General features: G+C 44.0%; 1 protein-coding gene across 11 annotated transcripts in view; it reads left to right on the forward strand.

The window, feature by feature from the left end:
• The window catches only part of ARAP1 (ArfGAP with RhoGAP domain, ankyrin repeat and PH domain 1), a 720258-nt gene that overhangs the window by 187034 nt on the left and 508505 nt on the right, over window positions 1-24719 (forward strand). For all 11 annotated transcript variants that reach the window (XM_069203774.1, XM_069203773.1, XM_069203771.1 and 8 more), the window contains one exon: window positions 13172-13268. The gene's annotated coding sequence lies outside the window, so the exon portion shown is untranslated. The remainder of the gene's footprint in view (window positions 1-13171; window positions 13269-24719) is intronic.

Below are 24719 nucleotides of genomic sequence, written 5' to 3' on the forward strand. Positions count from 1 at the left end.
CTTTGGGCTTCAAACCACGCCCATGTCACGTCAGTCACTTACATTGGTTGGTGGGCTTGCCTTTTAAAATCCGCTTGCTTTCATTTGTGAAAGGCATGCATACGTCATGCCTTTTCTGGTGTTTAGCCCACCTACACAGCACCGGTAAACTACTAAAAACATACGAGGCTCGATGTTTTCAGCCTGGGGTCCGCCTACTTTATCTGTTTATTTTCCACGTAGCGCCATCGCGCTGCGTTTTTTTTCTTCTTTGCAACGCTAATAGCTCTAACTCGAGCAAATGCGAGACCCGTTGCATTGAAAATGCTCGTTTCATTTTGCGCGTTCAGCGGCACTCCAACCTCCACAGATATTCAAATGATAAGAATCTCGTGTCACTGAAGGTATTTGTGAGCGCGCCACGGCAAGCATTCACTAAATTTAAGTTTTACACGCAATTTATAAAAGTTAAATGTCACTGGCAGCTTGCTGAAGAATCTCGAGGTTTACCTCGCACATTGCACTGTTAGTTCGCACGAAGTACAGCAGAGTTGATGGTGATGTTGGTGGCTCAGCTCGTGCCAGAGTTATCCCATGGATTTCACGGTGGCAGGACCTTGCTTCAGAGATCCTTTATTGGATAGTGCAGCGCATGTGTCGGCCACCAGTCCCATGCCTGGCTTAGCTCCTTCTGCCTGTGCTTGTCTGGACATCCTGCATCATCCGCTCATTTAATATCATAAATAACGCTCTCATGTTTGTTGTACACACTATTTAGTTGACTTATTTTCGACACAAATTGCAGTGCTATCTAGGTCTCACAGCATTAATGTAAACATGCATTAATATAACATGAATACTGATACACTTCAGCAGGTATAGTCCATACTCGAATTTTGCAGTGAATTTTTGCAAGTAGATTTTGTGTAACTGTTTAGCTGTAACAGTAGGGCAGAGGGGTCCTATACTCACCTATGTACACACAGTGAAAAAGATGCTGTTTGTGATTATTTCAAAAACAATTAACTGAGTAATGCCTGCAGACTGCTCCTTTTCATGTAAATTCTTTGATTGCTGTTAAGACTGGAATTGCTGGAATTCATTCCCTGGTGCATCATGAGCGCAGACGTGGGTCAGCCTAGGGCAATGCCTCTGTGCCAAGGGAGATCCTTCTGTCTTAGCAAGGCATTGTAATGTGCAGCACCCCACCACGTACTAATGGTATCTGCCAACCCACCTACCCACGCGCTCCAAACCCCATACATTCACTCCAAACCAAAACACCTGGGTAAAAGGCATTACCACTTACAACGCCAACAGCTCTAGCTCCCGCAGATGCAAGACCGATTGCATTGCAAATGCTTGTTTGTATTCTATTCTCCTGCCTTCCTTCACACTCTCTGACTCAATTTGCCTATCACTTATTTTATCTTTACCATTTAAATCATTTCTCTTTCGGCTTGTCATCGTTTTGGGCTTCTTTGGCAACTCTTGCCCTTATCCCACACTTGTCGTGCTGATTATTCTTGCAACGATCAAAGAAAGGAACATTTATTTCTGCCCCAGGGTTATCTCCGCTCAGTTGATATAGCGGTCCCTTCACTACACCCTTGATGAGGTGGCTTGTTCTGATTGGTTCTAATGTCACACGCCTTCAAACGTCAGAATAAACAGAGCCTCCGCCAGGCAGCGGTATGAATCCACTGTGCCAATCATTTCCGCGGCATTTCGAAGTACCACAATCTTTTATTTTCTTTGTTTCAATAATCGTACAGATGGAGAGTCCTGCATATTCTACTCAAGCAGAATTTCTTTGTTTCCTCGCTTTCAAGTATCCCTTTTTTGCTTCTTCCTGTTTTTTTGCATACTGTTTTATCATATAAGGTTTTAGCTAACTGCATGATGATTAATAAATTCATTCACTCACTCACTCACTTTCAGGTAATTTTCAGGCATAAACGAGACACAACAACAGCAGCGCTTGATGTCAGAGAGCACTGTATATCACAAGCTGTTTCTTACCAAACCTTGACCACGAAACAGAAGTGTGCAGTGGGGATCTCGAATGGATCCACCTGTTTCTTAGGAATAGACTCCAGTGATTCACCGTGATCAGTCTGTCTGAGGATGGATCTCAGGGGTTGTTGGTAACAAGGTCACTGCCCCTTTGGCTAGGATAATGACAGCTCCATCAGGAGTGCTTTGACACTAAAGAGAATGGACCTTGCTTATGAACCCCAAAAGTCTGGATGTCCAAGAACTACCTCTGGCAAAACTGGGGTTCTGACCCTGGCCTGGCACAGCTCCCCACAAGCATGTTGGATTGGCCAGATGATTAGACCCCACTTCCTGAGCCTATAAAAACAGTGCAGAAACTGTGGGTCTTGATTTATTCCAAACTTATTACTGCTTCAGAAGTGAAGTCCCTACAGCAACAAAGGCCACCCACGTCCCTCTTTATATCCCATCAAAAAGTGCCTTTTCTTTGGACCACCCATTGAGTTACATCGAGCCAAGCAGTTGTGTTCTCTGGGCTATTTTGCTGCACAGTTGAATATTTCACAAGTACTAACGGTGAAGCCACAAGCCGTGCAATATAAATTGATTAGAATAACATTTGGCCGGCAAAAGAATGGCCAGTGCATGATTTGCTCTAGGGTCACAGTGGAAGCCCAGATGAGGAAGTCTGTGCACTGCCAGGCACCTAAGGATCTTACAGACTGCTTCTAGTTTGTTACATATCATAGAAATCCAGTGCTTAAAATGGGCAGGTGCTGTCTGGTACTTAGTACCTGCACTTCTTTCATTTAGAACAGAGGTTACCTGCACTTCTCAGCACTGCCGCAATACATTTAATGGGAGAGTAGACCTCACAGACCTCAAGTTGGGCATCGCTTTGTGGCGACAAGGCTTTGAGGAAGATGTCTGGGAGCAGCACAGAGGTGACATCACTGTGTTGACTCAGCTAAGAAAGCTTGTCTGATTTGCACCTGACAGCTGAGTGTTTTCTGTATTGGAGACAAACCACTGATCTGGTGCAACTTATCACCCAGGAGGGTATCCAGGAGCAGGCGTGTGGGCCCGGCGGTGCTCCTAGTTGAAATTCCCTGCACCATTTATCAATGTTAGATTTCCAGTGTACTATGCATTGTTTCATATTGTTCTGTTTGTAGGTGCCAAGAAGCTAGGTTTATTTCTGATACTGTACCGCAGTATAAATATGGCAGGGAACTCTGCATGGAAATGTAGACATTTTGTAATCTCCTGAGTGCTCCTGGGATTCCTTTTGAATCCCAGTAATGAAACCAGCTATGCACATTAGTGGAGCAGTCGTTATATAACAGAAAAACTCATGATCCGCACCTGTGTATTCGTCCGAAATTAGGAAAGTGGTTATTAGGGAACTGTTGTAGAAAAGAGTGCCTTGACTGGTTCACATAAAATACAGTTTTTTCAAAAGTATTTACTCATTGGAGTTGGGCTCTGAACGTTGGTTTACCACAAAGGATCTGGTAATTGATGCTTTTAAATTACAAAGAATAGATACGCACTGGCAAAGCTAAAAGGCCTCACCTTTTAAATGTGAGTGGCAATACACTGGCTTTAAAACGCACCCAAAAAGATAAGAGAGTGATGTCAACTGGTTAGTTGTGTCAAGACCCAACAGGCCTTATGGGGTCAGTAAGATTAATATTGGATGGAAAAGCTTCATCCACACTTTGGTGGCTTGCGGTATCATCGCTTGTCCCGTCCTGTTATGTTAGTACCACCAGGCGGCCCCAACCTCAAAATGAGGAAGTTCAGAATGAATGATGTTGGATGGCAGCTTAATCCAGGCTACTGTTCAAACCACCTCTGTGTAAACCTGAAGGGATTCCCGGTCTTGAGAAGTACACAGGGTTGGATTAGGAGAAGGAAGGGGGTGAACGGTGAGAGGTTAGTTGTCAGTCATCCATTGTTTGCTTGTTTGGCACTCTAGCATGTCTTTTTCGGTGGTCTTTGGTTTCTTGCTTGGGTCTGCTAGTACATTCTGCTTGGTGATCTTCATATCAGGGGTGGCTCCTTCGCAATGGCAAAGGGGCGTCGTCCCCTGGCTAAGCCAAGAGATAAAAGATAAAACAATATTTAATTATCGTTTTATCTTTCATCTGCTTGCTCAGCCAGCATGTTCAGGGACGGGCCTGGCTGGGCCATGGGAGGTGGAAGTAGGAGAGAGTGCACCAAGTGCGCATGTGTGTTTGGTCGGCAGTCTCAGGCCGGCCAAACACACATGCGCACTTAGGTTTCTCCAACCCAGTTGTATACACAGCCAGGCTGAAGGGACAGCACAGACCCCTGGCTTGTGTCTGAGTGACACTCTGAGACGCTCAGACCAATCCTGATGCTGCTTACATGCTAAGCAGTACCAGGATTGCTGGGGAGCACGTGCCGTGTCCCAGCCAGTGCTTGGACACCACAAGAAGACCAGAGGAGCAACGCGGCAGGAGGCAGCGGCGGCGACAACGGGAAAAAGGTACATTTTTATTTTATGTATCCCCCCATTGCCCCACGTCCCTCCCCTTAGCCCTCCCCTTGACATTTACAGGGGCCGCCGCCTCACATCACTGTTTAGTCAGATATGTCTTCCAAAAAGCACGAAAGATCAGGAGCCAGTCTCTTATCAGGTAAGTGAGGGTTGCAGGTTCTGCTGCTCAAGAGAGAATAATTTATGCTTTGATGTTTTGTGAAGTTTGAGATTTCCCAGATCAAAAGTCTTTAGTGCCTACACAGATGGTGGGTTTTTGGGCAGGTTGCTTTTCTGTTGCGTCCTCAGTAGTGGCCAAGCAGCCGACCTGGAAAGAGCACTAGTGGCTGGGCGTAGCACTTACTAACACTCACGCACATAAGTACTCAGCGCAGACTGGAGCCCGTGGACGCCCTTTTATTGAGGCTGGGTAGCAGAGCCCCGTGGTGGGTGAGTAATGACTACAGCATTGCCACCTGTCATTTAGCATCGTAGGTGGGCATTCGTTGTAGTGTTTAACGCCCCCTCCCAGCCTGCGAGTGAAAATTACGACATTGTCAAAAAAATGGAAACTCTTACTTCTTGGGTGTATGATCAATAATGGTCCTAGTCCAGAAGCCTCCGGACGGGCTTGCTTATGCGTAGAGCGATTTTCTCCCGTTGCACCGGGCTTCGCCACTGCTCTCTCCCACTGATGACTCTTCAGTGATAGACCAGACTCTGCTCCATCCGTTCACCTACATGGACATGGTACATGTGACAGGTCCTGAGGGAAAGACTAATTGCTTCTGTACGTGTTTGAACATTGACTCGTTTGTTGATTCGTGATCTTTTCAGCCAGGGTGCACCGGTTGGTGCTCTCATACTGCTTCCAACATTTTCCTCCAGACATGACACCTCTCCAGGTACTCACCCTTCTTTTGTGACAGTGTTGTTGCTGTCCACTTTTATTTGAGGTGATGGTCATTGGTGACCACCATTTGATTGTGGGAATGACATTGTTTACTTTTCAGCTTCATACCTTGGATGCAGTTGCACATTCTTTTGCCCAGTGTGGTGTCTCTGATATGTGAGGAAATTGTTGAGGAGTGCGTTGTACATTTAAGATCAGTTTGTTGTCTACCCCGGTGCACCTATTCTTATTTAGAGTGCGCATGAATCTTTTGACCTCTCTGTTTGGCTGAAGCCATCTTGTGGTAGTTTCCTGTTTGTTGATGTCAAAGCTCTTGAGATTCAACCCATCGAAAGGGGTAATAATTGTTGATTTTGCATGACTAGAGTTGCCATGTGGAGGCATTTGTTTTCGTCTGTGGCTTCCGCGTATTACTGATGTGGGCTGAAGACCTTGGGCTTGCTTTTCAGAGTTGGACACTTGAAGGCTGGAAGAAAGCTGCACCCTACTGACGAGGCCCAAAGAGTTCTGGGTTAGATGGCACCTGACTTGTCAGTTTGGGTTGGACTATTCCTATTGGAGCAGGATTAAGGCAGATTTGCATGTGACTAGTTTCTTTGCAGATTTTGTCTTTGAGGTGGCTTGGTGGACAAAAAAGAATGGACTGTGATGCGGCCTTGACTAGTTACCAGTGGCTGAGATTAATTTGAGTATTCCTCCAATTGCTATTTTCTCTTCTTCATTGTGACCCCCTAAGAGAGATGGGTAGGCCCAGATACGGGTCCCGTGGTCACTGGAGCTAACTTGAAATGTACTGGCACATATATGTCTAAACTGTTCTGGGCTTGCTTGTGCTCCAACTCCGAGGTCTAGCCCTTCGTGGAGGTGGCATGTGGGCAAAAAAGGACTGGAATGTGAAGAGTGGCTGTAAGTAACTCAGGCTTTCTCCCAATCTCTCTTTTGGCTACTTCAGAGTTTTAGTCAGTGGGTGCAAAGAGTGATTGGAAAGGTAGGGTGGGTGAATTGTCCTCTTTGAGTTCTTTAAACCTGGAAATGCTTCCAAGCTCACATAATGGCCACTGCTTCGCGGTCAGTATGAGAGTATCTGGAACGCTCCTAGCAAAGGCAGTGGAGACCCATTCGTCCATATGTTGTTCCTAGAGAAGGAAGGTCCCTAGGCCACAGTGGCTAATATCAACCACACGTTCAGTTGCTCTTCGTGGTTAGAATATTTCATTGTCATGCTCTGCGAGATGTTGTCATTGGTGGTTTGAAATGCTTTGTTACTTTAGTCCCCTTTGGCTGTTTTCTTCTTTAGTTCTGATAATGTCCTGTTGATGACATCCAGGTTTTGGATAAACTGTACATGGCTGTGCCATTCTCTGGCTGCTTTGCAGACTTTGTTCTACTCTCCTCTTGTTGGAGAAAACATTCCTAAAAATGTCAAGTTTGCCCTTTAGGACCGCTCTTATTTTTGTGCAGTCAGTCCACATTCTCAGGTGTGCCCAGGACTCCTTTCCACCGAGCATGATGCACTGAAACCGTGGTGGCATGCATCACTTTGCCATCACTGATACTTGGTATGTTGTGTAATCCTGACAAGGGCCGTTGATAGCATTTTTAAATATCCCAACTTCTGAGGATATCCAGAAGTTCAGCTTCCTGTAATGCAGCAGCCTTGTATATGTTAGGAATGTTGTTTTGACTAAGGCCCAGGTGGAACACTTTGCAAAGTTATCTACACTGAATATCTGTGGAGTAGAAAGGGTCCCAAAGTATACCAGACATGGATGGCTCTGGGGTCGAGGATAGCATAACAGGACATCACAAAGCTAGGGAAGTAGAAGGGTCTCTGGCCCTAAATGCTTGAAAAGAATATATGGACTTGTGTATGTTGGTTGAGTGTCAAATCTATGAAGGCAAGGGTTGGCCTCGGGAATGGAACAAGATTTGGGGGGCATGGCAGACAAAAAGAAGATTGCTGTCCGCTGGGTAGGAATTGTTCACGATTCATACTGGAGGGAAATAAGTGGTGCTGTCCAATTTTGTTACGAAAGGGATGAGCGAGTGATATGCATATGCAGACATACGTCGCCAACCATTGTCAGGGGGTGTCGCTATTGGTGAAATGTCCCTGTATGGTTTGTTAATAGAAAATAATAGAAATACTTTTAGAAAAAGGATGTTGTTTTGTACCTGCTGGCTTCGTAGAGTTCCAGCTGGTGGGGAGCACCTTTTGTGTCAAATTCTGAAGACCACTGCACTCCGACTCAGGCAGCAAGGCATTGATGGTGGGCATCAGTTGAGGCTCCCTCTAGATTGCTTTGTTCTGGCGCCGCATGTCAGTGCTCCCAATTTCTCTGGATTTCTTCTATTCAACATGAGGAGAATGATGTGTGGGACCAGCCACCTTTTTCATCACACCTTGATCCACCAGCTCTTTAGTTATGCTTTCACCTGCTGGTAGATGTGGAAGGTGAGGCTTACTGGTGTCAAATGGCCCAAACTTAGAGAGCAATAAAGCCAATGTTCTGAATTATGATTGCCGCTGGACCCTCTGCTCTGTGCCAGCAACTTTTGAAGAGTTCTAGTCCTGTTTGGACAGGCACTGTCAAAGCCTGCAGATGTCCTCAGCTGCCAGGGAAGAGTCAGGAAATGTGGTTTCCTCCACACTCTCATCTTCAAAAACTCTTCTTGTGAAAGCAGCCAGTCGGACTGTATCTTCTGTGCAGCTGATTCATCAAACTGCAGACTGACAGCCAAATATTCTGACATGATATTTAAAACATATTTCCAAACTGTAACAAACATAATTCAATGTATATTTCAAGTCAATGTAACAACTTCTGTCTGTGGTGACAGCTGAGTTACTAAGGACTATGAGCCTGATTTAGATATTGACGTACGGGTCACTCCGTCACCATGGTGACAGATATCATGTCCGCCAAAATCTAAATCCCATTATTTCCAATGGGATTTAGATTTTGACGGACGAAATATCCATTACTGTTGTGACTGAGTAACCCGCCCACCAACATTTAAATCATTCCCTATATATTTTCTCCTAAAATTGCTAAAATCGATTCTTTGTATTGGGTTATTCAGGAGAAACCCCATGAACCGTTCGAATACTTCATGGTCTGGTGCAGCATCCAAAAATACTTTTTCGCTGCCGGAGCAGATCATCTATAGGGCTAATTGTTTGCCCCACTCGAGGGGCTGGCTTCAGGCGTGAGTGAGCTGAGGAATCTATAAGACTCCTAACTAGTAATCCTTGAAAGCAGGTCTCCCTTTGCTGCTATATAGAGGTTTGCCCTCTGTCCCTTATGCTTTGCTTTTCTGGACATTTTGTTTTCCTCCATTTTCAGATGGCTCACCAGTTTAAGTAATTGTGGGAAAAATAGGAAAACTCTTGCTTTTTTGGCCCTACTTTCTTCAATACACCTCCCATCCCATTGTTTATCTAGATCCCTCTTTTCTTTAAAACCTCAGTCTCTTGCAACAATACCCAGCCATTTCAACCCATCCTTGTGTCACAACCTGTCTCCCTGTGCCTTTCCTTCTAACCACAGAAAATCGTTCTGCATGCAGACCACGACATGTTCTCCTCTGATCCAGGACCTATCTGAATTTGGCACCAACATCACCTAGTCAGATTTACATTTAAATTCTGAGCTGGTGTGAATTACCTTTCTGTCCCACACATGTTCATCACCCAAAAGGACTAGGTTAGTACAGATTACATTAAATGTTGCCTGATCTGAACCGAACAGTTTGAAATGTTGGTCATTCCAGGCAGGGCAACATTTCAAGGAAGAGTTTTCAGCTTTAGCATAATTCCTGGAAGGCCCAAAGAATTACTGGAAATTAGGGTTAAATGAATAAATTCTGCGTGTCGCGTTCCTTTTAAAGAAGATCTGCTTTCTAGTTCTCCCAGGCCTTGGTCAACAAGTCTTTTAGTTGTCCTGTGATCACACTTAAAACATGAGAAAAGTCAGCTCATAGTCTATCAAAAGTTGGCTTGATGTTATTTCTTTCCCCTAACCTTCGTGAATGTCAAGAAGACCTAACAATGCCGAGCAAATGTGATATTGTGATTAATAGGAAGATGGAAGAAAGACAAAGAAGGAGAAACATCTTGCAAGCAAGTGTTAGATTTCATAAAGGATATAATGGTTCTCATGATTGAGGCTGACCCGGTTACTACAATTCTGATGAAATACCCCACAAAGTGGAAAGAGATAATTTCTTGAAGGTGCAAATTAGTCTATCAGGTCTTGCTAGAAGTAAGCTAACTGTAGCAAAATTGTGGAAACACAGTTCAAGCCCAACCCAGCTGACGTGTTTAAAAAAAAAATTATGTTGGCTTTACCTGGGTTTTTTAAGTCGTATTAGCTGCAGGGGAAGGAGGCGTTAAAGATATGTAGACGGTCTGGTTGAAATCTTGTCCATGGTGATGCCAGTAAGATATAGCCCAAGGGGTTGTCAGAACAAGTACATATTCAGTGTGTTTCTGAATCTCTGCTAGTCTCTGTCAAGAAGAAGCTAGTTTCAGAGGGAGGAGCCATTTCACACAAAGTGATCTACCTTGAAAATTTTTCTCACCAGGTGACACTCAGTCCTTTGGGCCCTCGTCTACAGGCATCTGGGATGCAGATGAGGACTATTATACTCATTGGTAAAAAGTGGGGAAAATGAGAGTGGAGACAGGACAGTGACCCTGACTTCATTTCTGCACAGGAGATGATAACTTAGGCAAATACTTGTGGGGAGCAGCGGCGTAAATAGTATAGTGTTGTAGGCGCGGAACGCGGACAAGCCTTCTGATCACACGCAGGCGATGCCCATTGAGATACAGGGGGGGTTCAGAGGCTTGTTGGCGTTAGTGGAGGGGCAGAAAAAGTGGTGACCAGACATTTGATCAGCACATGGTAATGGGGTTTTTAAATGTTCATGAATGGAGAGGCCCTTGTTCTCCCCTTTACTACCAAATGTGTGTGCATATATATATATATATATATATATACATATCTTTTTATCATGTTCATAAATTGCAGCTTTACCAAGAAGTTACCAGCTAGAAATGTGTGTAAAGAGGAGGAATGTAGAAAGTATTGTATTCTGTTATATGATATTGTTGCGTTTGTATAGCGCCCACCATCCCTATATGGGACACTGAACCTCCTGCATCCTTACGGATAGCAAGCTGCGGCGAGAGGTGGAAGAGAACTGTATTTCTTTTGAGCCTGTGTGCAAAGTGTTTTCATGTTGTGTGTGATGACAACCGAGATACGGTTTTTGTGCTATGGAACCCCGCATCTCGCAGTGTGATGAGTGAGGGTATGTGAGAGATAGACATGCCAATTTTAATTTCAATAAAGTCTAGACCATAGAGGCAGCTACACAGCAGCAAGATCCTTTCTGTGTTTACACCAAAAAGGGGGCGATCAGAGAACTCCGAGTGAGCCATATGGCAACATGCGTCGGGCGAAGGCAGTGTTGAATGGGTAAAAGGATGCCAATGGGCAAGAATTGGAGTTGGTGACTCGAGTCGCTGCTATGCGCTTGTCTTTTTTTAAGGCAAGGATACACTCTAGTGCTGGACAAATACACCTCAAGAACAAGGAAGGAAGTGGAAGAACAATCAAGGTTGGCAACCTGAGTAGAAACTACACAATCTTTAAAGGCCTGTGCTCCACATACTGCCGCTAGGCCAAATGAAGCCATAATGCTGAAGGCCTGTGTGGAGTTCTTGTCACACCTAGCAGAGCAAGGTGCAGGAACCAGAAAATATTCTTCTACCCACACTCTTAAAGGAACCGTCAGGTGAATAATGTCAAAAAAAGATCTCAAACTCTAGTTGACATAATCAAACAAAAGCAGCATTTTAGAATGCCTGTCATTAGTGATGTTGGAGACAGAACTGGGTAAAGAAAACTGTTTTGTTTCTTCACCGGATGGCCCCTTTAAGGTTCAGAATGAGCAGTGCCCTTTTTTCTGCTAGCTCCATGCAGCCAGTTTGCAACCAACAGGCTGAGTCATTCATTGCACAAGCATGTGTTTTCCAGGCCAGAGGCTATTGGTCTTTCAACAAAAGTTATGTTTTTATTTTCTGATCCTGACCTGGAGTATTGATTCAGAGTTTGGTGCAAACTGAAAATCCTCCAATTTTTGAAGGGATTGGTAAATACAGAGTAGTATCCACCAGGTGAATCCTCCATCACGGGGATGGTACAGGAAAGAAAATGGAACAGTTTCCGCCGGAAATCAGATGGTTTTCAGTTACCACCAAACTCTAAATGAGGTCCCAAGCCATCCTACCAACCAGAGCCCAAAAATGTGCCTGTTGGAGAAGGACTGCCTTAGTCATCTAAGTAACAGCACAGTGTCCTCTGTGGACCGGCGGTCCCATGGTGATCTAGTTGAGTCCAGAAAATTGGCTTCACATGTAAATTGTTGAGGCCACAATCAGATAGCAAGGTGAGCATGGTGCTACTGGCAGCGTTTGCAGGCTGGGGCGCTACAAGATGTCCGAAGGCGGGCTACGAGGCTGTGATTCACAAACTACATTCACTGACCGTGTGGCATAGGCCTACCTGTGGCAGATCCGATCTCACAGCCAAATCCTTCAGTTAACAAAGCCAGCAGACATTTCTTTGGAATTATCAGGGTATGAAATGTATTTGTGTAATAACCCACTTGATGTAGATGTCCCCGGATCCTCTCCCAACCCCATAGTGCTCTGTGGCTTCCTGGCTGGGTTTGCACTGTTTAAAGAATCAATACATACAACAACGGGGATATGTTTGCTGGGATGTGGCTGAGGAGCAAACTCAAGGGTTGGTTTTGTTTATCTTCTGCATTTCACATATTGTATGAAAGCACACGTTTTGCCACACAAAACTTTAATTGTGATGGAGGAAGGGCCATATGCTGCCCTCTCTCAGCTGGGGTCTGAGGCAGAAGGTGCAGGTAGCATGACACATCTCCAGGGCGCCCATAAATGTGTTCCCTGAGCTGCTACAGAGAGCCAAATGGCCGAATCCTTTGGGAAGTAAACAAGGCCTTGGTAAGCATTCTCCTTTACATGCTGGCATTCCTTTTAAATTCTGTTTCCTGCATAAAGAATTAACCATGCCATTTATAAAACAATGTAATTTAATATAGGCTTTTGAGATACAATAAGGTATGTGTTTGCTTTTTCTCCAGTATTTTGAACTCTTTTTTCTATTGTTTTTTTAAAACATGTCTTTATAGACAACATTGGCAAAGCCGACAGGTTGGTACTCACATCACAAAGGGGAGACGTTTTGGCTTGGCTGGTGCTTGTTTAGGGAGCGGGTGGGAGACTAGGGTCTAACTTCTGTCTCCTCCTTCCTTTCTCTTTACAAGCACATAAACTACACTATTATCCCTCTTTCCTTAAAATTCTGTTTATTTAACGGTGGGCATCTATCACACCCGACCTGTTGGTACTACTAGAAACCATTGTCACAAACACCCATCAATGTTTCATGGTTCGATTTTCGTGGGGTTTACAAGTGTTATTTTCACAAAATGTTGTTATCTCATGGAAGTCTTAGTTTGGCGACTTCTCATTTTTGTGGCGGAAGTGGTTACTTCCCTAAACAGAGTGCTGCTGTCACGTAAGCGGGGACGGGGGGGCTGGAGGGGCTGTCACCATTGGTTGATGCCTCCAGGGACGCTCGTGCTCTGCTCTGCATCTCAGCCACTGCTCATTGTTTTGAACCGTGAAGCCGGTTTTCAGAAGTACTGAATCCATCTTTTGTCTCTAGGTCTGTTGCCTTGGCAACGCAATCAGTTTGAAGCATCCATGGGAATTAAAGAAACGAAACGAAATGCTTGGGCGCTGAGAGCGGCGCGTGGATGACGGTAAATATGAAAGTAATTTGTGTCCATTCGTGGTTTCCCGTTGTATCCTAATCATTTGTAACAGATCAACTTTTAGAGCCTTTGGTGCAATTCAGCCAAGAAAGGAAGTGTTTTTGTTTTGTCGGGAATAGATGAATGCTGTGCCCGATTCACAAAGTTATTTGCATACCTCAGCAGGTCCAGGGTAGTTGCTGAGACAGCCCTATTACCGGGGCAGGTTGAGTCCCTTAATGCATTCTTCCCTGGAGCGCACTTTAGTGCACAGAGAGAAGCTTTTTATGAGTGAAAATGTCACTTCCTGCTACAGATTTAATTTGAAGTCATAAATGGGCTAACTCATAGGTTAAATTACCAGTATGGGATAATTGTAGGTGAGAGTGAATGTCACAGGGTTGGGCTTTGGGCGTTCTAGCGTGGGAGTACCTGTAGAAACTGGATCATAGCAACACTCTTAGAATGTGGGGCAAAATCTTTGCTTGTAGTTTATTACTCTAAAAATAGTCAGAGATGTACTCCTGCCAACGGTAAGAGAAACTGCGGGCCTCATTTACAAGGATTGACGCATTGCTGCATTGCAGCAGCGATGCGTAAAAAATGTGTGCGCTGGGGTAAGACAGGTTACGACGCCATGGATGGGCTAAGGTCCCAAGTATGCGTCAGAAATTCTGACGCATCCGAGGGAACTCTGCCGCAATGCATCAGCCCCAAATGTGGCACATTGCTGAAGTTGGCCTCACAACCGACGCAACTGCAGCAATGCGTCAAAAAACAGAGGTGATGCGTTAGTTCTGACTGACACAAGGAGCCTATAGTGTGCGGACCAATGTAAAAGCCTGTAAAATGGTGGAATAGCACCTTCTACACTCTTACATCGGTCCTGGATGTAACGTATACAGTATGGCTTATGTGTCACATTACAGTGGCCATTGTCTACGTATGTGTTTATAGAGCCCTGAGTATGTGTGTCATAGAGAGTGACAGTGTAATGTGAGTGAATGCAAGTATATGTTGTAATTTTAGTGGCAATACATGTATTACCTACCTTATGTGTGTACTTACCTGTTGTCCTTTGGATTACTCCGGCCTGCACTTGGGGCCCCATTGCTCCATGGAGAAGTGCAATCCCGGCCTGTCTCTTACAGGGAGTACACAACATCACATAGTCTTGCTGCAGTGGATGAAGATATCATAAGTACCATGGTCCCAGGTAGGTCAAGGGGTCCTACAGCATGATTGTCACATGTGTAAACCTACTACTAGTAGAGGGGATGTGAAGTACAGACATATTCCAGTGTGTAAAGTGACTTCAAATAGTCAAGTTCCTATTACAAAGCTACTCCGTTAGTTCTTATGCCTGAGTTGAAGAGGCGTAGGAATTTTGATGCATTCCAGGCTTAGTGTGATGCATGTCAAAAATGCATCACACATTGAAAAGCTTGTAAATATCACTGCGTCAGCTCACAGTGGGTTTTTACGAGGGAACGCATACTCTGCATACCTTATTAACTGCATGGTGCAGCCAGTTCCAGCGCAGGTATTTTTTTGATGCAGGCCATCAAAAACCAATGCGTTGGGCCCAATGCATTGTTTTGGAAATATGGAGCAACATGGAGCAGAGAATGCACCGCTGATGCATAAATAAAATGACGAAATGGGGAGCAAGCTCCTTGTAAATAAGCCCCTATGTTTTCAGGATGGGAAAAGGGAGGGAGTGCCTCATTCTGCGAGAGGTGCAGGAGCGTGCATGGAAGCAGTGGTCTACACCCTTCTGGATCCTTTCAGAGTGCTCGGGGACAAGGAGTTAGCATCAAATCTAATCTCACAAGTCTGTGAAGGCCATTGGGCTACACAAAAAGGATCAGGAATCAATATTGAAGTTCAGTAAGTTTATTACAAATTAACAATCACTCAAACACATGAGTATATCAAAATCAGATTATAAAGGTACAAAATGAAAATCGGCAAGCTAAAACGCCAAAACAAGTTCACTACTCTCAATATACGGCATATAAAGGTTACAGTCATAGCAATGCAAAAACGAAGAAATAAGAATTGCCATTCTATAAAATAATTCAGATATCTTCTTTTCAGCAAAAATAGAATTATGGCATCAACCTAGAATTCCAGGCTAAAAGGACCAGATTTAAGGGTCTCGGGACAAAGCGAGGTAGGTGTCAGCATTGAGGGACTTCAGTAGAAGTCTTTAGGAAATAAGGAACCCAGTGTTATCATAAAGCTATGCAGAGTCTAAGTGGTCTGCATCGCTTGGAGTCTAAAGGATTTCTCTGCTGTTAAACTAAGAGTGTGAGCAGTAAATTAATTTGGAAAGTTTCAGGAGCATCAATATCTTCTGAACACATCAGCAGAAACCCAATTATTTCTTCTTCCCCTGGATCAGACTTGCATCATGGAGTGATTCTTCCATCCCAAGGAACACTAATGGACAGAACGACCTTGCATTCTTCCTCCCAGATAGACAATGAACAGAAGGTACACCAAATCATCTAGTCTGTTCCAAGAGCTTCCTGCTATGGCCTCGCTAACGCTAATACACAATACTCCTTTCATTAGCTAAGCCATCAAGAATGTGCACCTGGAATGAAAATCATGTAAAGTAAAGAGAATACATTTTGCAAGTTAAAATGAAGGTCTGTTTGTGCTAACTTAACAAGCCACAACTAATATGCACTTTTTAAACACTCTTTTATAACTGCAAACATAATGTTAGGATAAATGCAGACATGAGCAATACATTTTGAAGATATGAGCATAGTTCTTTTCAATAAAATTAAGTACCTCGAAATACAAGTGTAAATGTGAATGCGAAGTACAGTTTTCACACTAGTTAAACATTAGAACTCACAAGTGTGAATGAAAACACTAATTTCTACAGTGAATGCACTTTCAATAACACGTTTGTTTCTTCACTTTACATTAGCAGTGTTAAAGCACACAGTCTATATGTTGTTGATTACATCTTGTGTACATTTGTAATGAGCAGGGGCACAGCTAAAATTACGCTGTTCCGGAGTAAAGGGTGTCCTTCAAGGTGAAATGGTGTTCGCCACATAAAAATAGTCCCATGAGAGCAGATTTGTGTGAATCAGACATGTTGCTGCTTTGCTGTTTGTTAGCGCTTTTCCTCAAGCAAATTCGGGGCCCATAAAGCACTATCTGAATAATCAAAATCTACAATTGGGGCTTGCCATTAAATCAGTAGAATTAAATATTGTGAAGCACATTAGGCACCACCACGAGGGCAGAGAAGGGGTTACATTTTCAAACCATAAGGGTTTATTACAAGTTTAAAAGGTTTACAAATTCAAACTCATCAAATTAGTGTCAAACAGTAATCAATACATGAATCCATTTAGCAGTTGTGTTATCAAAGTGATATAAGTAAGAGGAAAATGCACATACAGTTGTCGTAAAGGAATAGGTTGAGTAAATCAGTTCCTCCATAAAGAGAGTACCCTACTCTGGTTTATGCTGTCCAGAAAAGGGACCAAAGCTTGTTTGGAAAAGGTCTGCTCTGCACTAGCTTAAATCACACAGTTCTAACCTTTGCTACACCTACATGTAGTTCCCATAAAACACTCTAATCAGGCTAAGGTATGCTGGTTAAATCTAGGGCTCATTAGTTTCCCAGGATGCTGAATAATGCTGCTTCTCTAAGCATCCTTCAGTCTTACAGTTATCTGCAACAAATGAGATACACTGGACCACCCTGTACTCTCCAGGCGTTACTATAGCAACTAATTAAAACATTCTGCAGTTATCCGTAAAGCGATACGAGAAAGAAAGCAAAGACACATCGCGTTTGGTAACTGCAAGTTCAGCTTTTTTTTTTTTTTGAAATGATATACACATGTGACATTAAACAAGATGGCTCCCAAACAGAAGCCATTTTAAAGGACAGGCCTACATTAGCTATTGTCAATCCAAACGTGAACAATACATACTTAATAACATTTGCATGTTTACAAGGTAATGTGGATATAATGCAAAATGCTTAATATGAAAAGAAGTAACCCTGTCACTGTTAGTGCTATGAAGAGTTCAGGATAAATCTTTGTTACAAGCTTTGATTGCCCCAAGGGCAGAGGCCGTATGATGTTCTTGGACATGCAGAATGTGTATTTCCAGCATGCATAAAGTTGCAGTGTCTCCTGGTCGAAATCAAGTGTCTTAGCTTCAGGCTTCTGCCTTTTGACCTCATATTTGTTCCTTGGATGACAAATCTACAGTGGGTGCAAGTATTTTATTTTACTAGGATGACCGCACTTTGAGCAAAAACAGTTCTGTTTCAGTAGCTGGAATTCCTGTCAAACTCTGGAAATTTAAACTTAAAACAGTCCAGAAGAATCTGTGTTGTGAGGCTTCCATGGACGCACCTTTGATGGAAGGGCTTCAATGCATCAAAGCTAGTAGAGACATGACTCCTGTCTTTGTACTCGATGAGTTGACCTAGTCAATACAGTTTCCCAAGCAACACTGCAAATTAGTTTGTTGATGTGGTCATTAAGAATGAAGTAGTTGCCATATCAAATAGCTGTCATGGTGATGAAACAAAAGAGGTGAATCTCTTTACAGGTCACCAGAATACAAAATCTCTTGTGTTTCGTTCTCATCAGTTGCCACGGAGGCAAGCCCTGGGTAATGCAACACTGTTCTCCAGGACGTTAATTCTAGTGTAAGCCACTCACCTTTTCCAGTTGCACAAATGGCCCTGAACCGATTCAGGTCCAGAAAGAATTTCATCTGCTCAGCGGGCGAGGTGAGCTAGGGTGCTGTGCTATCTCCTGTGTTGCATGATGGAGGCAACCTGTTGTGCCCGAGCAGCCTTGGGTTCCATGGTTGGCACCAGAAAGACTAAGGGCTGTTTTAGATCTTGGTGGAGGGGAATACTCTGTCACAAACGTAACTGATATCCTGTCCACCGTACTTCAATCCCATAGTATCTGATGAGAAGGTAATACGGCGGAGGGGGATATCTGTCACGTTTGTGATGAAGTAACCCCTCCTCCAAGGTCTAAATCAGGCGCTAAGATATGCCGTGGACAGCTGGATCCATGAAGAACAGACTGGGGCACTTGAGTAAAACATATTGAAGTTCTTTTGGTGGAGCAATCAGAGACAGCTTACCCCCTTAGACGTATATCTATGGTTCTTGAATTTTCTTTACACTGACAAAGGAAGGTCTACACATCCTAACTGTAACCCCTCTTATAGTATATGGATGTATTTTCACTCATTTTTAGGAAACTTGATGAGCCTTATTTCTAGGAGAGTCCTGTGGTTTGATAATTTTTGCAGGTGTTGAAGAAAACGTTTGCTCGTGTGTCGTGTATCCAGCTCACTGGGATGACAATTTCCCGTTTGGTTAGTTGATGTTTCCTCCATTTGAGTCTGTGCACAGATGTCATGTGAGAAACCTTACCCGTGAGGTGGTTTTCCAGGAGAGTTTTAGATGTGCCTTTTTGTTGATGGATTTGCTATACACAGGATTATCAAAATACCAAATGCCAGTAAAGCTATATTTCTCCTAAATTGTTAAGTGCATACCTACTTGCCACTACATCATCTGAGGAAGAGAGGGGACTATAAATCTAACAAATAACACATAGTTTTTATATGTTCAACTTATAGTACAGAATGCACATATCATTTTTGTAGCTGTCAGAAATTTTTAAAGTTATGTCTGTGGGAGGAGGGACGGGTGTCCGGGATGGACTCCATCAGGGCCGATGATGTAGGCAAAAACGGTGATATACACAGCGCTTCTGGAGGCGGAGAGGATCGAATGCCATGCCCCTGGGCGTTCAGATGGAGAGTCGGGAGGACGACATGGTGTCAAAAGAGCAACGCAAGAGGGAAGACGCCTGCAGACCAGGACGTGAGCGCCAGTTACAGAGAGAAAATGAGAACAAGAGGCAGCCACAATGGACGGCGAAGAGGCTGTGACAAAGAGGGATCTGGGGTAGTTGGCGTCATCAGGGAAGCGCAGGAGGCCATGGGAGGAGATGGGTGAGGGGAAGCAGACAGCTTCCAATGCAGGACCAGAAGTGAGGCAATTCCAGGAGACCTAGCATTACCATGTTGTGCTGACACACCTGGTAGCCAGAGAAGTGACACAGACACGCAGGGTCGCACCACCATGACCGAGGAGTTGGGGTGTGGCCAGGGGCAAGTGCTGCACATTCTTTTTGGTGGGGTTGGTGGGACACATGCATCACAGAATAAAGCACCTCTGGGCTTGGACTTGCAGTAGGTGAAAGGTGTTTTCTTACAAGCGCACATAACATAACTGGGAGAAAACACTCATCTTGGTGGTGCTGGTGGTGGCACCGTTATAGGCTAAAACTATAAAAAACAATTGAGCTGATTCTTTCTTGTTTGGATTTCCTTTTGAGGGGGATCATGTCGCTGTAAGGTCCCGGAAGCTTGGGAGAAGACCCTAGAGCAGGGGTCTTCAAACTGGGGGGCCGCCTAGGTGGGCCTCAAGTGATCCCGGGGGGGCGCCAAGCTGTGGTCAAAAGAGTCATTACACAAATAACAGTGGTTTTTTTTAAGCAGAAACATGTTATTGCATTTTTAAAAAGGTGACAGTACTTAACTGCAAGGTTTAAATACATCTAGACATATTTAAATTTTGCCATCTTTGTAAAATAATTGTAAAAAAATTCTGAAGGGGGGCCCAGTGACTTTTATTTTACAACTGGGGGTGCGCAGCATTACAACGTTTAGAGTCCACTACCCTAGAGGGAGAGCGAAAGTAAAGACCAAAGGCCAAGACTGACCTGATTACCCAGTTTGCCAAATCCCCTGGCTTAAACCATTGTTTAAACATTTGCTACTTGCCTATTGGCTTAGTAAAAAGTGAAGAAATGTTAACTTGTCATCTCCACTACTACAGTCTGTAACAAATCAGATGAATCGGCGATCCATCCTGTAATGCATCAGGACCAGCGCTGAGGCTTCTGCTTGAGAGAATATTTGCAGCTACCACTGCTTCATTCTTGAGAGAGGTACATTTCCAGATCTGCAAGGCAGCCACTTGGTATTCTCTTTACACATTTGTAAGATATCATTACCAGGGCTCCAATGCCAGTGTGAAAACTTTGTTTGGAATATTGCTGATTAAACATATTTTCAGATAGTTTTGGGGAAATCTTTCAAAGGTAAGAGTCTGCAGTGGTAGAAGTATATATTAGTAAACAAGTTAAAAATCTTTGGTATTTATGAGTCTGAAACATTTTGTGTTCCCACTGCAGATGCTTAATTGTCCATCCATACTTCCACTCACATGAGAACCTAACGAGTCAGGTGACAAGGCTTCTTGTATGTACTTCTTCTTGTATAGGACATTGTCACCTACAGATGGTGTAGCTTAACAATAATGACAACATCTGGGATATGTTTTGCATCCCATGACAAAGTTACAAGGAGTATTTCAAAGTTTATTTGGGATTTTTGCACAACACTTTGTTCCCTCAGTTTTGTGACCCTTAGGAGTAGCTGAGGCATTTCAGATATTAAGAAATATTACTTTTCTGATAGGGAATTATACTTCTTGGAGCACATAATGCGATTGCCCCCTGCGGAACTGTAGCTAGCTCTTACTACCTTGTGGAGGTACCTTTAAATCCTTGTGGATTCTGAACTCTTCCTTAGCACCCAGACCTCCTAAATATGCATTCATTAATAAAGTTGCTTTTTCAACTTAAACAATCATTTGCAATGCAAAGGGTCTCGCGTTTGCTCGAGTTAGAGCTATTAGAGTTGTTAATTCCTAACTGGACTTTTCTTGCCACATAAATTGAAAAGTAAAAGTAAAACAGTAGACATAAGCAAGCTGATTCAAAGCTCCACGGCGGCCATGAGTGCAAAGGAGAGACACAAAAGGAAAAAGAAGTTCGCTGGCACTCCAGCGTATCAGCAGACATGCAATTATTCATGTAACAGGGTCGATGGCCAAGGCGGTAGCAAAAGTGCCCCAAGGAGGGACAAACATAAAGCATTTACCAATGGTAACAAAGGAGTTTTGAAAAGCAAGCCCATGAACGAGTGATACTGATGGACGTGCGGTGGGTGTGGTTAAAATCCCACAAATAGATTACAAAAAAGAAGGCGGGTCATTCCTGGTGTATTGAAACTGAATTCAACTGCTCTTGCAGCACACTGCCAGTAACACCTACCACTTCCCCTAACACTCTGTGTTGTATCTATGTATGTGAAGGTATTTTTTTACAACTAGCTGGTTAGCAAAGGAGTGCTGCACATTAATTGGAGAGTTACACATTTGTATTTCAGGATTACGTTGCACATTTTCACAATTGAGTTACTTTTCATACATGTTTACAGTTTTACAAATGGGGGGAGAAGGTAATTTGCCCAGAATCATAGGATTTACAGCCAAGGGTTGGAGATAGGATTAGGACCCAGGGCCCCAGGCTTTAAGTTAGTTAACTATTAAATTTATGTCTACCAAGATTGAAATAAATTCACAATTTCACATAGAAACATTGATCCCAGCAGTGTCACTGTCTACTGAAACAAGCCTGAAGTGTGTTAGTCTGTGGATGTGTTTTACATTTGTAGCCATTCTGTGGACATGCATGCTCAAAGCGGCGTAGGGAACAAACACGATTTAGACAAGTTCACTTGCAGACCTGAGAGTCGCCCAAAAGTGCCCAGGAGAGTTAACAGATTGGGTATGGATGCATTGAATCTCTGAGGCATATTAATGCATCATCTCCATATAGCAATATTATATGAAAAGTAATCAGTTCATGGATATCCCAGCGCTGGGCATTGTAGTCTTAGGGGGCAGGCAAAGGTTTCATTGCCAGCGCAAAGAGCATTGGCGATAGTGGGCAACCCTGCCTGGTGTTCCTGAATATCAGAAAGCCCTCTGATATAAAGTGACCAGTTCTCACTCTGACTGTGGGTTTGTTGTATAACATTTGGAGCCCTTTTAGGAAGCCTGGACCAAAGCCCATATGACATAAAGTTGCAAATAGGAACTCCCAGCTTAGTGTATCCAACACTTTTTCGAAATCTAATGAGATTGCAACCTGATCATATGCCTATGGTGGGGTGTTGTATAAGATATGTAAAAGTCATCTAATGTTCAGGAAAATACTGCGCCCCGGTATAAATCCAGACTGATCTTTGTGGACTAATGCCAAAATCAGGGGGAGGAGCCTATTTGCTAGAATCTTGCCCAGCATCTTGCATTCACTATTAAGGAGTGACAGCGGTCTGTATGAGTGCACATCAGTGGGGTCGTGCCCCGGCTTAATCAGGACTGTATACAAATCCTCCTGTTGTGAACTCGTAAGTTCACCCCACGGCCACGCCCCCACCCCCTTGTACACGCTTAGTAGTGGTTGAGTAAGGCTGCTGAGTACGTGGCATAATATTCTACTGGTAGACTGTCTGCTCTGTGTGACTTATTCCTGGAAAGCTGGGAGATTGCAGCACGTATTTCCTGAAGCTGAATGGGCTTGTCTAGGTCCGCAATTTGTAAAGGGGTAAATGGGTTAAAGAAGCTTCATCTAGGAATGCTTCCAATTGTGCTGGGTCATTTGCCATTTGGACTTGATATAATGTACAATAGTAATAACGAAAAGCGGTTTTGATGGCTTCTTGTGTGGTGGCCAATGTGCCATCATGTAATTTAAGGGCTCCTATGGGCGTGTGCTGCCTTTAATCAGCAACACGCCGTGTTAGTAATCTCCCTGAACGGTCCCCTTCTGAGTGCAGTTTAACGAGGTATAATCTATAGTCATGCTTGTGGAGGTGTGTTTCGGCCTCATGATGTGTTTTGCAGAGGTTGTGGAGGCGGTCAGGTTCTGCAAGGTGATTTGCGACCTTGCTCTCTAACTTACATAGTTCTTGCTCTAGGGACTTCAATTCAGTGTACAATGTATGTTTCAGTCCTCATGTAGCTGAAAGGCAATGTCCTCTCACTACTGTCTTGTGAGCATCCCACTCCATTGCTTGAAGGTTGTTCAATTCATTATTATATACCCAATACTGTGTAATGCACATGTTTTTCCTGGAAAGGGGGATCTAGTAGGACGTCCCCATGTAGGGATGCATGGGCGTGGTTTGCCACATTGCAGAAAAAGTAACAAGGGGCAATGATCAGATCCTTTGCGGGCAAGGTATTCTGAGTGTGTAGTTGTTTGCCCTAGAAGAGTGTGGCCTAGTATCAAATCTATCCTTGGTGGAGATCATCAACAGGGGAGAAAAAGGAGTACTCTCTTGTTGATGGATGTCTAATGCACCATAGCTTTTGAAGTCCTCTTTCTTTGGCCCAAGCGAGGAAGCTTTTAGACAGCCTACAACTCAGTGCAGTGTGTATTGGTGGGAATGAACGGTCAAGATCCACATCAAACACACAATTAAAATCCCCTTCCCACAAACAAAGGGCAAGTGGATCCTGAAAGAGCGCAGGGTGAATGTTTCTAGAACGTCACATTGGGCATGGTTGGGAGAATCAAGTCCCACTATCGCCAAAGGCAATCTATCCAATTTGCCCTCCAAGACAATGAAACGACCCCCGGTGTCGGTCCTGTGGTGGTATACGGGGTACAGCACTCGTGGTACTTACCCCTCTAGCAAACGCGGACAATGATGTTCCATACACTTGACCATGCCACTTAGCTTTAAGTTTCTGGAGCTCGCTGTGTGTCAGGTGAGTCTCTTGTAAGATGGAGAAATGCACCCGGTGGTGTTTGAGAAATGTGTGTATGTGGTATCTTGTAGTCGGTGTCTCCATGCTGCGCACGTTCATGTCAGTATAGTGTAGCGCAGTACATCGGCATCAGTGTGGACATGCATTGTGGAGGGTTGTTCGATAGGAGGTCTGAGTGGTAACTTGAACCTGGCAAGAGCAGGTTCCCTTCATGCACCTGAATAGGGCTGGGCCTATCCTCACACAAAGTATTCTCCAAGCCCATGGAGTGTATCTGGGGCCACGGCAGGGAAAGACAGGGTCTTGTGTACTACAAAGGCTTCTCTTTGAAGTTTGCCTCCTTCGAAGACAGAAATGGGTATAAGTACTGGACCTCTGACCCCACAGAGTTATAACACTTCTACATTGAGGACATTGTGCCAGGAAGAAAAGCTGAATGCTGTAGGAGGGACTGCCACTATGCCTGTTGCTTTGTTGTGCTGCCCCGCTGCTTCTGTCCTGGGAGTGAAAGGACTGGACTTTGCTTTCTACATCCTGCTATCCAAGGTTCTCCAAGGGCTTCAACTGAACTTGCCTCCTGCTAAGAGGGACATCAAAGACTTCATCTGCCAGTGCCTGGGCTCTTCGGCTGAGAGTTCTGACTTGCCAAGTGATGCCAACTCCTGTTCCTGGGCTCTTGGTAGTGTAAGCTGGTGAACTGAAGGAGAAGATCCATGCGCCGTGGCTGCAGAATCGATGCAGCACCT

The sequence above is a fragment of the Pleurodeles waltl genome, chromosome 8 (genome assembly GCF_031143425.1).
Source record: "Pleurodeles waltl isolate 20211129_DDA chromosome 8, aPleWal1.hap1.20221129, whole genome shotgun sequence".
Lineage (NCBI taxonomy): Eukaryota > Metazoa > Chordata > Amphibia > Caudata > Salamandridae > Pleurodeles > Pleurodeles waltl.